Source organism: Malania oleifera, chromosome 8 (genome assembly GCF_029873635.1).
Source record: "Malania oleifera isolate guangnan ecotype guangnan chromosome 8, ASM2987363v1, whole genome shotgun sequence".
NCBI classification, from domain to species: Eukaryota; Viridiplantae; Streptophyta; class Magnoliopsida; order Santalales; family Ximeniaceae; genus Malania; species Malania oleifera.
In genome coordinates, this window is record NC_080424.1 from 75,909 (window position 1) to 90,245 (window position 14,337).

The 14,337-nt window shown below is 35.8% G+C and overlaps 1 protein-coding gene across 3 annotated transcripts in view; it reads left to right on the plus strand.

Moving 5' to 3' along the window:
- The window catches only part of LOC131162031 (uncharacterized), an 82,274-nt gene that overhangs the window by 22,855 nt on the left and 45,082 nt on the right, over positions 1–14,337 (plus strand). The gene's annotated exons all lie outside the window — the stretch shown is intronic.

Genomic DNA, 14,337 nt, shown 5'->3' on the forward strand with positions numbered 1-14,337 from the left:
ACTAGCACTACATGTCAGGCTAAGAACATAAATAGCAACCTTCTTCAATTTTGGGGTATTTGTCCCAAAACTCTTCCACCAATCAGCTACAAAAGAAAAAAAACATGTTTAAGTTCCAAGTTATTAGAAGAAACAAGGATAGAGTACTACTAGTTAACTAATTTTTACTGAAATATTTTTTTTGCATGGGGTTCTCAACATTTTGGAGTCAACTGCCACTCGAGTCCCAAATTCCCCTCATGCATTATCGAACAAATCCAATTGGATGTCTGCAGCTAGCCTCTCCTCATATCTCAACATTCTATCCATGCATTCAAATAGGCCATTCTTCACTTCTTCACAATCAGAGAAGTTCTCCTTATAACGCAATTGGGGATTTAAATAATATCTTGCAGCATGTAAAGGCTGATAAAGTTGTGGAGTCTATCTATCATCAATTTTTCTCAAAATGGGTCCATACTTGGCATTTCTTGAAAAAATTTCAACAAATTTTTCCTTCTTCGAATCCATCATCTCATAGAGAAACCCCATGGCTGGTCTTTCCTTAGAATCAACTTCCCTTAGAACACACACAAGAGGGACAACACTCTTGATAACATAAGCGACATGAGGCCAAACATGTTGGTCAAATAAATCTATTGAGCGAGTCCTTATACCTTCATGGCTTCATGCATTTTTGCATATGTAGAAGTGCACCACATCTCTGAAGAGAACATAGATTGAAGGCCTCACTTTTGTTTGTAAATGCTCTGAAGTGTCAAAAATGCAGTAGCAAAGTGCGTCACTATAGGGCGGATGAGTTCTTTGTTGTTGGTAAAATGCTTCCTCATCATTGCAAATACATAGGAATGATTATAAATAAATTTCACAACTTGCTTAGCCTTTTGGATTGTGCTTGCATGGATCTTCAATTTTGCAATATCCTCCAACATGAGATCCAAACAATGTGCAGCACATGGAGTCCAATAGAGCTTCTCCCTCTTTTCCATAAGCTTTTTTCCACCATTTATCATGTTCTTCGCATTATCAATTATCACCTGCACAACATTCTACTCACCAACTTCCTCAACCACCTCATCCATATACTTAAACATCAAATCACCATTTTTTATAGAATCAAAAGCATCAATGGATTTTAAAAACCATGTACCAGTAAGACTATTCACAAGGAAATTAATCAAGACCTTTGAACACCCATCAGTCCATCCATCAACCATGATAGAACATCCATATTCCTTCCAAGATTTTTTGTGGTCTTTCAACATGCCATCAATGTCTTTCACTTCATTTTTAAGGATCCACGTCCTCATCTTTTGCATTGATGGAGGCTTGAAACTTGACCCATAATTAGCAGTACCATCCACCATAACACGCCAATATACGTCATCCATCAAATTAAATGGTAGAGCATTGTTGAACACACAATGGCCAAATTTCCTACACACTTCATTTCTTTCTTCTTTCTCCCATTTTGAGTTTAGAGTGGATTGTTTGGTTTGTGAAAATGTAAACTTATCCATGGGGGCCAGTCCTACTATTCTGCTGCTCAATATCTCTAACTAATGGAGACATAGCACTCTGAGTACCTCCTCCTGGTTCAAGAAGTTCATTTCTTTTACCATTCTCTTCTTGGGATTTTTCAATAGCAATCTTGCACTCATCTCTCACGTTTTGAGGAGCTTTTGGGCAAGGTTTCATTCCCTTCCTTGTACCTGCCAAATGATGTTTAAATCTTGTGACAATCCCACTGTAAGTCTGATCACAAAATTTGCATCTAAAATATTTTTCTCCATCAACTTCTATTATGTATTTCCAAACAAAATCTTTTTTCTGCCCCTTTGAATCACCTTCAGACATGTTTTTCTTTATTGAACAGGCACAATCAACAGGTGTAGCAAGAACTTAAAACTAAAAAATGAAAATTGAAATCTGAAACATAAACCTCAGATTGAGATGAAATCTCGAAGCAAAGAGATTGTAGAGGTTCGTTGCAGAGAGACGAGAGGCTCGAAGGAATCGTCGAAGGCAGATCAAAGCTTGGAAGGGACCCTCGACTCGTCGGATAGAGACGAGAAGCTTGGAGGAATCGTCGGAAGCAATCGTGGAGTCGTCGGAGATGGACTAGAAGCTTGCACGAATCGTTGAAGGCAGTTGTCAGAGTGGGAGAAGAAGCTTCGTCGAGAGAGGAGAGGAATCGTCGAGAGAGCAGACGCTTTGTCGAAGAGAGGGAGGAAAGGGTTTTAGATTTAGAGTTTTGGGTTTTCTTTTTTAATTTTAAATTTAAATTTATGTTTTAAATCAAGCAGCCAAAATGTGTACGCCTTTACATTTGTGGCGTAAAAGGCAAGTATTTTCACCTGAGGCGTACGCCTTCTCCCTTGAGGTGTATGCCTTTTTGGATTTTCGCATTTCCACTTATGCCTTAGGGCGTTTTAAGCCCAAAATGCCTCAAGGCGTGCCTCACGAACGCCTTTTAAAACACTGTTCATAATTGACGTGGCATTGCATTGAAGAATAGACGTTGAGAGCTTAGGCTTATGCCAACTGGGTTGGCACCGAGAGTGATTGCTGGCTGGATTGTGGTGCTTTGTTAGCTGCGCAGTATGAGAGATTTGGTTAATCATTAGAATATGAGTAATATATTATTTGTAAATATTAGTATTCTCCAGAGAAGCAATAAGTAAGGACAAAAAGAATTCAGTAATGCACTAAGATTTAGTTAAAATCTTTTTAATTATTCATATATATATATATATATATGTATGTATGAATAATATATTCATATAATTGTTCATACTTCTTGATAAAAAATATGGTAAGAGGCATGAGTCATTACTATGGCCTTTATTTTACATCAATTGCATATATTTACTTGACGTGTAATACATTCATTTTGTTTGATTCTGATCTTACATTTGCATTTTTCTGTTCATCTTATAGTTATCATTTGCAGTCATGGTATTTAAAAAAAATCATTTTATTAATTGGCATTAAACATAAAAAAATCTCTAAAGATCCTTTGGTTGACTAGACTTGTCAAGCATGGTTGATAACTAGCTAAAAAATACAGCAACCAAACAAAAGCAGAAGACTTCCTAGTACAGCTTGGGTTGAATCTGCAAAAAGGGGGATTAAAATGCAATTAATAAGGTAAAAGATGGTAAATATATAAGATGCATAGTGGCAAAATAGGAGAAGATAATTGGTAAAACATGATTAGGGTTAGAGTTCTTAAGGCCAAGAAGTGTTGCCTATTTATTCATTCCCAACCACCCATTCAAATGAAACTCGTGAAGAACTCCATAATATTGTCCCAGACCATCTCCTAACTATGTTGAAACTTGAAAGAAAGCCAGCCATGCTAAAACCATTAGGGCTTGGAGCCTTATCACTTTCCATCTCAATCACCCCCAGCCCCCCAACCTCTTCTATGTCAAAAGGTCTCACCAACCAAGGTGCAAGGTCTGCCCAGTAGGACTCCAATAAAATCCCTCTATAATCAATTTGTGCTTGTGACTCTTCAAGTATGCGAACTCCTATAGAAAATTTATAATCTCCTTCCCTTTACTTTTGGAATCATGCAACACGTCTTCTGAGTCTATCTCCAGTTCTTTGATAAAAAAGAACAATGTATAACTTCTAGGATAATCATAACACACCTGTAATTATTTTCCTCTATTATAGTTCATTTGTTTTTATAGCCTTGAGGCTCCCAAAACCACCCACTTAATCAAGGCTAGAGAAGAATTGCCTGTAGTGCGTTAGAAACCCATAATCAGGGTATTATGTACCGACAAATGTTCCCTTTTTTGCCCTAATCATGAGAAAAACTTTCCTTCCTCTTTTTGCACACAGAAACACGCACACACACAGAGGCACATTCATTCTATAAATCAAGTGTTCCTTTCTCTTAAGAAAAAAAGTTCATTTATACACACAACACTTCGCATCTGTTGTAATTAGCTGCTTATTAGATATTTATGTTTTTGATAATGTGGCTTTTTGGATAGAAGATGTTTGCCATATTTGTTTTGAAATTTATAATCTGGTTACTTTTCCTTTCTTTTATGCTACTAAGATTAATTCCGTCATTGGTTGTGCAAGGTTGAACTCAAAAACTTTGACATTTGACTTGCCGAAAAAATTTGTGCCTTCTGTTTTAATGACTTTCACTTCTTTGACCAAGCGTAAATAGTTTACACTTAATTGTCAAATTGTCAAAAAAAATTATGAACCGACTTTTCAAGAAGAAGGGAAAAGAAATAAATGCAACTTGATGAGAAGAATTGTGTTAGGAGCTAAACTAGATAATATGAAAATTTAAAATGCTAGGACTGTAGATATTAAAGTAGATGGTTCAACAACAACAACAACAACAGCAAACCTTAAGTCCCACTAGGTGGGGTTGGCTACATGAATCCTTTTTTGCCAATTCACTCGATCCAGCATTTTTCTCTATTAAATTAAAGGCTATTAAATCCTTCCTCACTACCTCATTTTAAGTAATTTTAGGCCTAACCCTGCCCCTTTTCATGCTAGAAATCATAACTAACTCTTCCTCACAGGTGCTCTACTAGGCCTACGTTTTAAATGCCCAAATCATCTAAGTCGCCCCTCCCTTATCTTGTTTTCAACCAGTGCTATGCCTAAATTTTTGGGTATATTTTTATTTCTTACTTTATCTTTTAATGATAAACCACTCATCCACCTTAGCATGCACATATCAGCAACTTTCCTTCTTTGTATGCATTGTTTCTTAGTTGCCCAACATTCTGAACCATAAAGCATATTTGGCCCTATAGCTGTCTTACAAAATTTTCCTTTTAATTTTAAAGGTATTCTAAGATCACACAACACACCTGACGCACTCTCCATTGTTTCGAACTTGTCTTAATTCTATGTACTACATCTTCTTCAATTTTCCCTTCACCTTGCATAATAGATCAAAGATATCTAAATCTGTCAGTGCTATTAATCTTCTGATTATCCAATTTAATCTTCTCTTTATTACTACTCCTTAGATTACTGAAATTACATTTCATATATTCAGTTTTATTCTTACTTATCCTAAACCCTTCAGACTCTAATGTGACTCTCCAAAGCTCTAGCTTAGATTCTACTCCGCTCCTACAATCATCAATCAACACGATATCATCTGCTAACAACATACACCAAGGGATCTCATCTTGGATATTCCTAGTAATTTCATCAATTACTAAAGTAAAAAGATAAGGACTCAAAGTAGAACCTTGATGAACACCTATTGTGATTGGGAACTCTCTACACTCTCCTCTTATGGTCTTGACGCTAGTCACTACTCTATCGTGCATATGCTTAATGACCTCTGTATATGTACTGCAAACTCCCTTATTTTCTAATACCCACCAAAGCACTTCCCTAGCTACTCTATCATAAGCTTTCTCTAGATCAATAAAAATCATATGCAAGTCCTCCTTTTCCTTGAACTTTTCCTTGAACTTTTCCTTAAAAGATAAATAGCTTTTATTGTTGATCTCCTAGGCATAAAACCAAATTTATTTTCTAAAATCTTCGTTTCTAATCTTATTCTATGTTCCATTGCCCATTCCTATAATTTCATCGTATGATTCATAATCTCAATTCTACGATAGTTATTGTAGTTTTGAATGTCGCCTTTGTATTTATACAGAGGTACTAATTTATTTTTCCTCCATTCTTCTGACATTTTCTTGGTTTTTATAATATTATATTATTGAATAGATTAGTTAACCAAATAATTCCTTTATCCACTAAACATTTCCAAACTTCAGTTGTTATTATATCTGATACTATAGATTTCCCACTTTTTATCTTTTTTAAAGCCATCTTAACTTCAAAGACTCTAATTTTACGTATAAATCTCCTATTTTTTAATCATCTCTTCATTTGTCACTTCCAAGTTCAATCTTTCATTTTGGTTTTCATTGAACAATTATCAAAGTATCTCTGCTACCTTTCTTTTATGTCTTCTTCTCTAGTTAAGACATTATCATTCTCGTCCTTTATACATTTTACAGAACCTAAATCTTTGCATTTTCTTTCTCTAGCTCTAGCAAGTCTATAAATGTCTTTTTCTTCTTCTTTTGTATCTAGATTAGTGTATAAAGTGTCATAAGCTCTATGTTTAGCTTCATTGATAGTCTTTTTTTGCATTTTTTCCCGCTTCTTTATAATTTTCAAGATTTTCTATATTTCTACAATTTTGCAATATCTTATACCAATTTCTTTTTGTCTTAACAACTTTTTGGATTTCTTGATCCCACCACAAACTTTCTTTACTATCCACGCATCTCCCTTTAGACTCGGCTAAAACCTCTTTTGCTATCCTTACAATAGAGTTCGCCATTTTATTTCAAATAATATTTGCATCAACCTTATCGATTATTGTCCAATCACACTCTTTGTTCATTTTATCTTTGAATTTTACTAAATTATCTTCCTTCAAGTTCCACCATCTATTTGTCTTGTGTTGATTTATGCTACTTCTTCTCTTCCATTCTTTAATATGTATATTTTTAATACTAAGACTCTATGTTGTGTAGCCAAACTTCACCTGGATAACTTTACAATTCTTACAAGATAAACGATCCTTGTTCTTAGTCAAGAAGAAATCTATTTGACTTTTATTGTACCCACTCTTGAAAGTTATTAAGTGTTCTCTTTTTATAAAGCAAGTATTCAATATAAACAAATCGTAAGACATGGCAAAATTTAAGATTGTATCACCAGACTCATTTTTATCTCCATATTTATGGCCTCCTGTATCCTCTCATGCCCTATATTATCCTTCCTAATGTGACTATTCAAATCAGCTCCTATGAATGTCTTTTCAGACATCAGAACCCTCGTAAAATAATATCCATATCTTCCCAAAATTGTCTTTTCAAATTTTTTGCTAAGCCTATTTGGGGAGCATATGCATTAATGGCGTTCGCTATTTGTAGGCTTAAAACTAAATTGATTGTAATGATCCTATCCCCTATTCTTTTAACATCTACTACATTATCTTTTAGGTCTATCTACAATTATACCCACCCTATTTTTATGTTTCTCTTTGCCAATGTACTAAATTTTAAATCTTGATTTCTCAATTTCCTTGGCTTTCTCTACAAACCATTTCATCTCTTGAAGGCAGACTAAATTAATTTTTCTTCTAAACATTATTTCCACTATTTCCATAATTTTTCCTATAAGAGTCCTTATATTCCAAGTTGCTAATCTTATCTTAGTTTCTTGTACTAACTTATTGATCCTCTCCCTTTTTATACTGACTTGGTCTATTCGCTTCATCTAGGTGATTTGGGTAAGAATTCATATAAAAAGATCTAACAAAGTTTTATGTTGGCTGTCAGCTACCTAACACAACCCTGCTCCTTTATCCGGGCTTGGGACCGGTTGTGTATACAAAGACTTTATGTAACACAGGTAGAGTACATGTGTGAGTGTTTTTTTTTTAAGCTAACTTATTTCACAAAGACAGTTTTCTAAGTTACACCCTACAACTAGTAGAAATTACTCACACCATACAATGCATTAAAAAAATTTTAAAGCATACAATTTTGAGTGTGCATCCAAGCTAGACTAAAATCCACGCAATAGTACTTTTTGAAAAAAAAAATAATAATTTTTTTTAATATTCCAAGACTTGCAAATGAAAATAGAAAAAACAAATATTAAGCCTACAAATCCTAGACAAAAAATCACCACAACTAGCCAACTATTGGAAAAAAAAAATTTAATACAGCAATAAGAAAAGAAATAACAAGAAAGGAGAAGATCTCACTAGTGTTTGAAACTAAAAAGGTGAAGACAATTGCTTGAAAATACCCTTTGATGCAGGAAAATTGATGCTGGTAACGAGAATCAATTGAAGAATATTTAAGCAACGAGGAATTGCAAGGATTCTTCAATATAACAATCAAATTTCGTATTTCATTGACTAGACATGACTCTTCAATGTATTTGCAATTTAGTGAACCCCAAATAGCAATCATGTTTATTGAATTCTCTGAAGTGCCTCATGCAATAGTTGAATTCATTATATTTCAAAAGAACTTTTCTTAATCTTGCATCTATTAAATTTCATGAACCATGCCAATGCCACTAAAGCTCATAGATCCCTATATTCTTTCTATATATTGTGTGCACATATTTGTAGCCAAACTTTTGCTTTATATTTATGAGTCTAGAAAGACGGCCTGAAAACTCAGATGTTTGAGAATAAGTTGTTCAATTTGGAAGTACTCGATAATATGAGAATGACATTACCTTGTCTATAGTTACAACTCTCTTAGAGACAAATACAAGGGGTTTGTATCTTTTAATTCGATAGCAGAAAAGTCATCAAACAGAAGAGATCGCAGAGAGAGGATGAGGCATCCAATTAAAAAAAATCAGAAATGAAGAATATCAAAGAGTTAATCAAGGCTGCCTTCCTGTCCATATGGATATCGGACAGCGATAGACCCTCAAAACCCCCAAAGAATGCGCTCAAAAGGAAGCAGAAAAAGTAACTTCCTCCCAAATAAAGTTCAAAGAAGTCTTTTGGTTTTTAAAAATCCTAGCATTCCTTTCAAGCCAGAGTGCCCACAAAGCAAATACAATGCAAAATCCGAAGTTTCTTCTTGTTCTATCTTTTGCAAAACCCCAAAATTTAACTGCTAAGAACTTTTGAACAGACAGTGGAGCCACCCAATCATCGCCAAAACTGGAGAACAGATTAATCCACAAAGACCTCGCCAACCTATGAAAATGAATGACAATTTGTTTCATTCCCCTCATGGCACATCACACATACATTGGGCCTAAGATCCGTATGAGGCTCTTAGCTTGTTGCGAGTCATTTGTTTTAATCCTGTTAAGAGCCAAAGTCTAAATGAAAGCTTGAATCTTAAAAGGAACTTTAGCCTTTCATATAATATCATCGAGATGGAACAAACTAAGATTTAGAGATTTTGTTAGAAGAATGAAAAGAGACTTTGAAGAAAGGGCCCCAAAGGATCCCCTATCCAAAGCATGTCATCCCCCTCATATCTATATTAAAAGAATTTAGAACACTCAAAGGAAAGTGAGCTTATCCACCTCTCTCTCATTGAGACTCCTAAAGAAATGGAGGTCCCAAGACACGAGACCTCCCCACAAGGACAAAATATGAAATTGGTGTGTTATGGATGGAAGAAAATCTATGTAAGTGTGGCACTACACATTCCAATGAAGTCTCATCCACCTAAATATCCTCCCAAAAACGAACCCAATCACTAGGGCCCACAGTGGAATGAGTTAGGGGAAAAAGATAATTGGATACTTGGGAAGCAAATTCAAGGGATCTACATAAGTGACAATGCTACTCCCCTTAGTATCCCATCCATTCTTGGGAATACCATACCTACTCTTAATTACCTTGTGCCATAAGAGTTGACTCTAAGGGGAATCTCCATAACCATTTTCTTATTGGGGAAATGTTCTTTAAAAACACATTACCAAGCCCAAGAATCGCCCAGATTTAGGTCTTCTAACTACTTCTCAGCTAACAAGGTGATCCCTCTTGTCCTTTCCATAACTAGACCATGAAAAATCTCTCATTAATTTCTCCAAGTTCCCAACCATTTTCATGGGAATTTTAAAAAAGGAAAAAAAAAAATAAAAGGAAATATTAGAGAGGGGAAGCATTAATGAGAGTAATTCTAACTCCCAAAGAGAGACAAGCCTTCTTCCATCTCTCTAATTTCATCCTAGATCACCTTGTTACAGAAAGCGACAAACATGGGGTTACCCCAAAGGAAGCCCAAGATACAAGATAGACTAGGCCAAAATATCATACCCCGCTAGAGATCTAAAGGCCTCTAACTCCCTACTGTTTAGATTAATGCTTGCTAAACCACTCTTAGAAAAATTTATGTTTAACCTTGACATCTTCTAAAAAATGCTCAACGAGTAGAGAACCTTAAGAAAATTTCCAACTATGTTTTCTAGGAAAAAAAGTTGTGTCATCGGCAAATTGCAAATAAGACACCTCAACCTCATCCCAAACAACCACAATGCCCCTTATCGCACCTTAGTCCTAGGCACGAAACACAAACCTACACAAAGCATCCACTATCAGTGGAAACCGATCCTTGGGCTAGCCATTAACTTAACATATTAGCTGAACTAAGGCATCCTTTTAATTCATTTACACCACAAAGGCCCAAAGCCCATTTTAACTAACACATTTTTTAGGAAACCTGAATTGACCATATCATAGTATTTTTCAAATTCTAAGTTGAAAATAATGCCCTTTTTACCCCTTTTTTTTTCATGTCCTCAACCACCCCATTTGCTACCGAGATGGCATACGAGGTTTGTCTTAACTCCGATTCTTTAATCATATTTGTCCTTCTCCTACTTCTAGCTACCCTATAAAACAATCTATAGTTATAGTCCTCTTCCTCAGTCCAACGGACCCTAGATTTTTTTATGCCACCTCCTCTCCCCTTAACAAGAACACTTCCAAATCATTATAAAGGTGAACTCTCCTCACTCTATCTTCCTCTACGAACAAATTGCATTCCTCCAATCTATCCAACACAATCTATCATTCAAGATGTTATTTTTTTTTTTCTCCTTGATATTCCCAAACTCCTCTTTGTTCCCAACTTGACTCTTTATTTGGAAAACTAATGCTTTCTAATCACCTTAAAACCTTCTCAACCTTGAGCCTATCACTCCTTCCACCAATCACAAATTGTCTTTCTAGGAAAGGTGCATCAACCACATATTTCAAAACTGAATGGAGTCCGGCTCCATTGAATGGATTGGACTCCAAAAGGATTTGACTATGAACAGAAGTGGGTCTGACCACCACCTCTTGTAGGATATTCAGAAGTAGCTCTTCCTAACCAATCGTGAAGAGGAATTGACAAGGCCTGTCTTTCTCTTGAAGCCACCCAAATAAAACAACCATTATTTAATGGCGCATCGATGAGACCACACTCCCAAATAAAAGAATGAAATCTCGTCATGCTACTATTCACCTAGGAAACATTCATCTTCTCCACTGAAGCTTGAGTAATATTGAACTCACTTCTCACCACCCAATGCGGAAGTCCATTTCTTGAAAAAAAAAAAAAGCTATAATGTTGAGAGGAAAGACTAGGACCATACATAGAAGGGGACCACCAAATCCTAACACCCTTAATCTTTAGCAAAATCAACAACAACAAAACAACAACAACAACAACAAGCCTTAAGTCCCACCAGGTGGGGTTGGCAACATGAGTTCTTTTCTACTAATTCATTGGATCAAAAGCGTTTTCCTCTTTTGGATTAAGGGCTGTTAAATCCTTCCCCACTACCTCATTTCAAGCTATTTTAGGCTTACCCCTACCCTTTTTCATATCCCAAGCCACTAATTGACCCCCGAAGCCCCTAGAAAAGGAAAAACCCACTCTCTGAATCTTGAGTCCCAAATGCTCCTAAAGAGCAAATAGGTGGGAGAGGTTGTCGTCAAGTGCTACTAATTGGTTCTTTAATGGATTTTCGTTGTTTCTTTGATGTTTGGGCAGGGCTTTTGAGTTTATGTTGGTAATTTGTGATATTGGTTAGGGATTCGTTCAACAAAGGTTGAGAAGCTATTGGAATTAGGGCATGGATGGAAAGTAAAGAAGTTTTGGGTTTTTGCTCTTGGGTTTCAAATGGTCATGAATGGTGCTGTTTTGGGAAAGAATTTAGTGTGTTGGTTGGATCTTCTCTTATTCGCAATGTTGGTGGAGTTGAAAGAGAAGTGTTATCTATGTGTGGAGCTAAGTTGTCTCAACGAGATAAGACATTGCAGGGGAAGGAAATTATCGTTATAACAATGTCTCAAATGTTGTCTTGGCAGTAGAGATTAAACACTATTTGATAATTGTGGGGAGGGGGAGGATTGCAAGAGGAAGACCATGGGATTTCATTGTAGGGAGCAAACAAAGTTCAGCTTGAGCTTAAGTCTCCCACAATTGAGATGTCTAGGGTTTTGGCCGGAGACGCAAGGTTTTAGAGATGTCTAGGGTTACCTGTGGGGAAGATGGGTTGATGAAGGCGGAGTGGTGTTGCTCTGGTTCTCTTGTGATTGTTTTGGACTTGGGACATATTGTGGATAGGAAGGGATATGTGTTAATTATTTATTGGGCCAGCTTATTGATTGAGCCTATAATCAATTTGGATGTTTGAATTTGGGCTAGCATGATGAAGAGAGGAGAAGGTTGGCTATTTGCAATTGAGCCATTTAAATTAGAAGACACAAATTCCTAATGACAAAGCCTAAGAGGATTCTGCAAGGAGGGGCTCCAAGCTTTTTTACCTCGTTTGAACCAAGCGCAAAGTCTTTGTTAGGAAATTCAAAATTTTTTTTTAGGGAAAATCTACTAGTGAGGAAGTAAATCCTAACAAGTTTAAGGGCCAAAATTTTTACGTTGGTTTGAATGCAGTGTAGTTGAGTGTTGAAATGAGAAAAAAACTTGAAGACAATGAGTTAATTTGGGTGAGAACGGAATAAATTCTAAGAAGAGATTTAAGAAGAAGTGTAAGCATATAGGAAGAGCCAACTGTTTAGAAGGGTGAGACAAGTGAGAAGGCTCGTATTTGCAAAGAATTTGGGATATGTTATGGACAATGAAAAGGTACTATATAAGCTTTAGTGAATTTGATTGTGATTGGGGTTTGCTTTTGGATGAGTTTCGGAGTATGGTTATGCTTCTGATTCATCTGATATGCTTGAGGATTTAATGTATGTGCTACCACCTCCCATCGAGGGATTGGAGATGATTAGCATTTTTGAAAATGATGGAATTGAATCAAAGCAAATGGTAAAGATGAAGTCGTTCTCGTTTTTGTAAAGGAGAATTATGGGAAGGATTTTCAAGATCAGCATTTGATGGATAATTTGGGGTCACAATTGTCTGATGGTGGAGGAAACAAAATTTGGCTTCATGGTGGTAAAACTAAAGCAAAGAAGGGTCAAAGGGAATTAACAAATTTGAAGTGGTTGGTGATAGTGGTAAGGGTTTAAAGAGGGGATTTCTTGGTTAATTATTGTTCGTATTTAATTTATTTATATTATTTTATTTTTTTTGAGGATTTCATACTATTGCCTAGGTTGTAATCTCTTTCTCTCTCTATCCCACCAAAAGTGGTTTTACTCCACTTCCCAAGCAGGGCTTTATTGAAAGTAGGGAGGGATTTCAACCCCAAACCTCTTGAACAAATGGGTTGTTTGACTTCTCGTCATCTAACAAGGTAATATTTAAACTCCTCCTCTAAGCTACCCCAAAGAAATGTTCTCTGAATTCCCTCCAATCTCCTAGCAATTAAGGCCAGTAAGGGAAAGAGGGACATGAAATAAACTAGAAGATTCTTCAAAGTGCTCCTAATGATGGTGAGTTTTGCCCTTTTCTGATAAGAAGTTTCGTTTCGTTCCTGCCACTCTCCTTTCAAACTTTTCAATAATAGGGTTTGGGAATCCTTTGTCTTTGAATTTGGCTCAGAGGGGGGGGGGGGGAGACGGAGGTAATTAATGGGAAAGGATCCCATCTTGCAATCTAGAATCGCTTGTATGTTTTGTATTTGTAGTTTCTCCTCTTTTGCCAAGTGGTTATTGGATTATCTGAAAACTTAATAATGCAAATAGTTGGTTTTATTGGTTTTGTTCTTGCTTTTGTGGATTTGATGAACGGTGGTGCTGACTTAATAGTATATTTAGTCACGTTCACATAAGTTATTTTAGCGACACTAATGTCATACTTTGAATTTTGTGGGTTCTTATAAAAAATTACTTTGAATTATTGGGTCTAAACATCTCAGAGATGCTTATTTCAAATTTGCTTCAATTGTTATGGTTTTATCTTTGTCGAGATGCTCATTTCCAACTCATTTTGTTTTTCCATTGAAAACAATCTTGTTGTAGAAGCTTTTGATTGAAACAAGTGAAACCCCTTAAAATTCAATAACCAAATCTTTGTAAGATGAATGGTTTCAAAAAAATGTATTGTTTTGTTTTTTGTTTTTTGTTTTTTCTTTGGTATATGTGCGCTGCTTATATTGTATGTTATGTAATGATGATCTGTCCTTGTGCCTTTTGATTGCTGATTCCTTTTACAATCATATATTGTACATGCCCATTCTACTAGTTCTGTTAAAGCACACAAAAGATTAAGCTGCCCTAATGTATGGACTATGGTCCATTAGTTTGCTTGTAAGTCAATTCCAATAACATGCCACTTTGCTAGTTTGCTTACCAATAGTCAAGTTTGGCAAGATGAAATTGGCTGTAACTGTAAGAGTTAGAATCAACCAAACCCATCC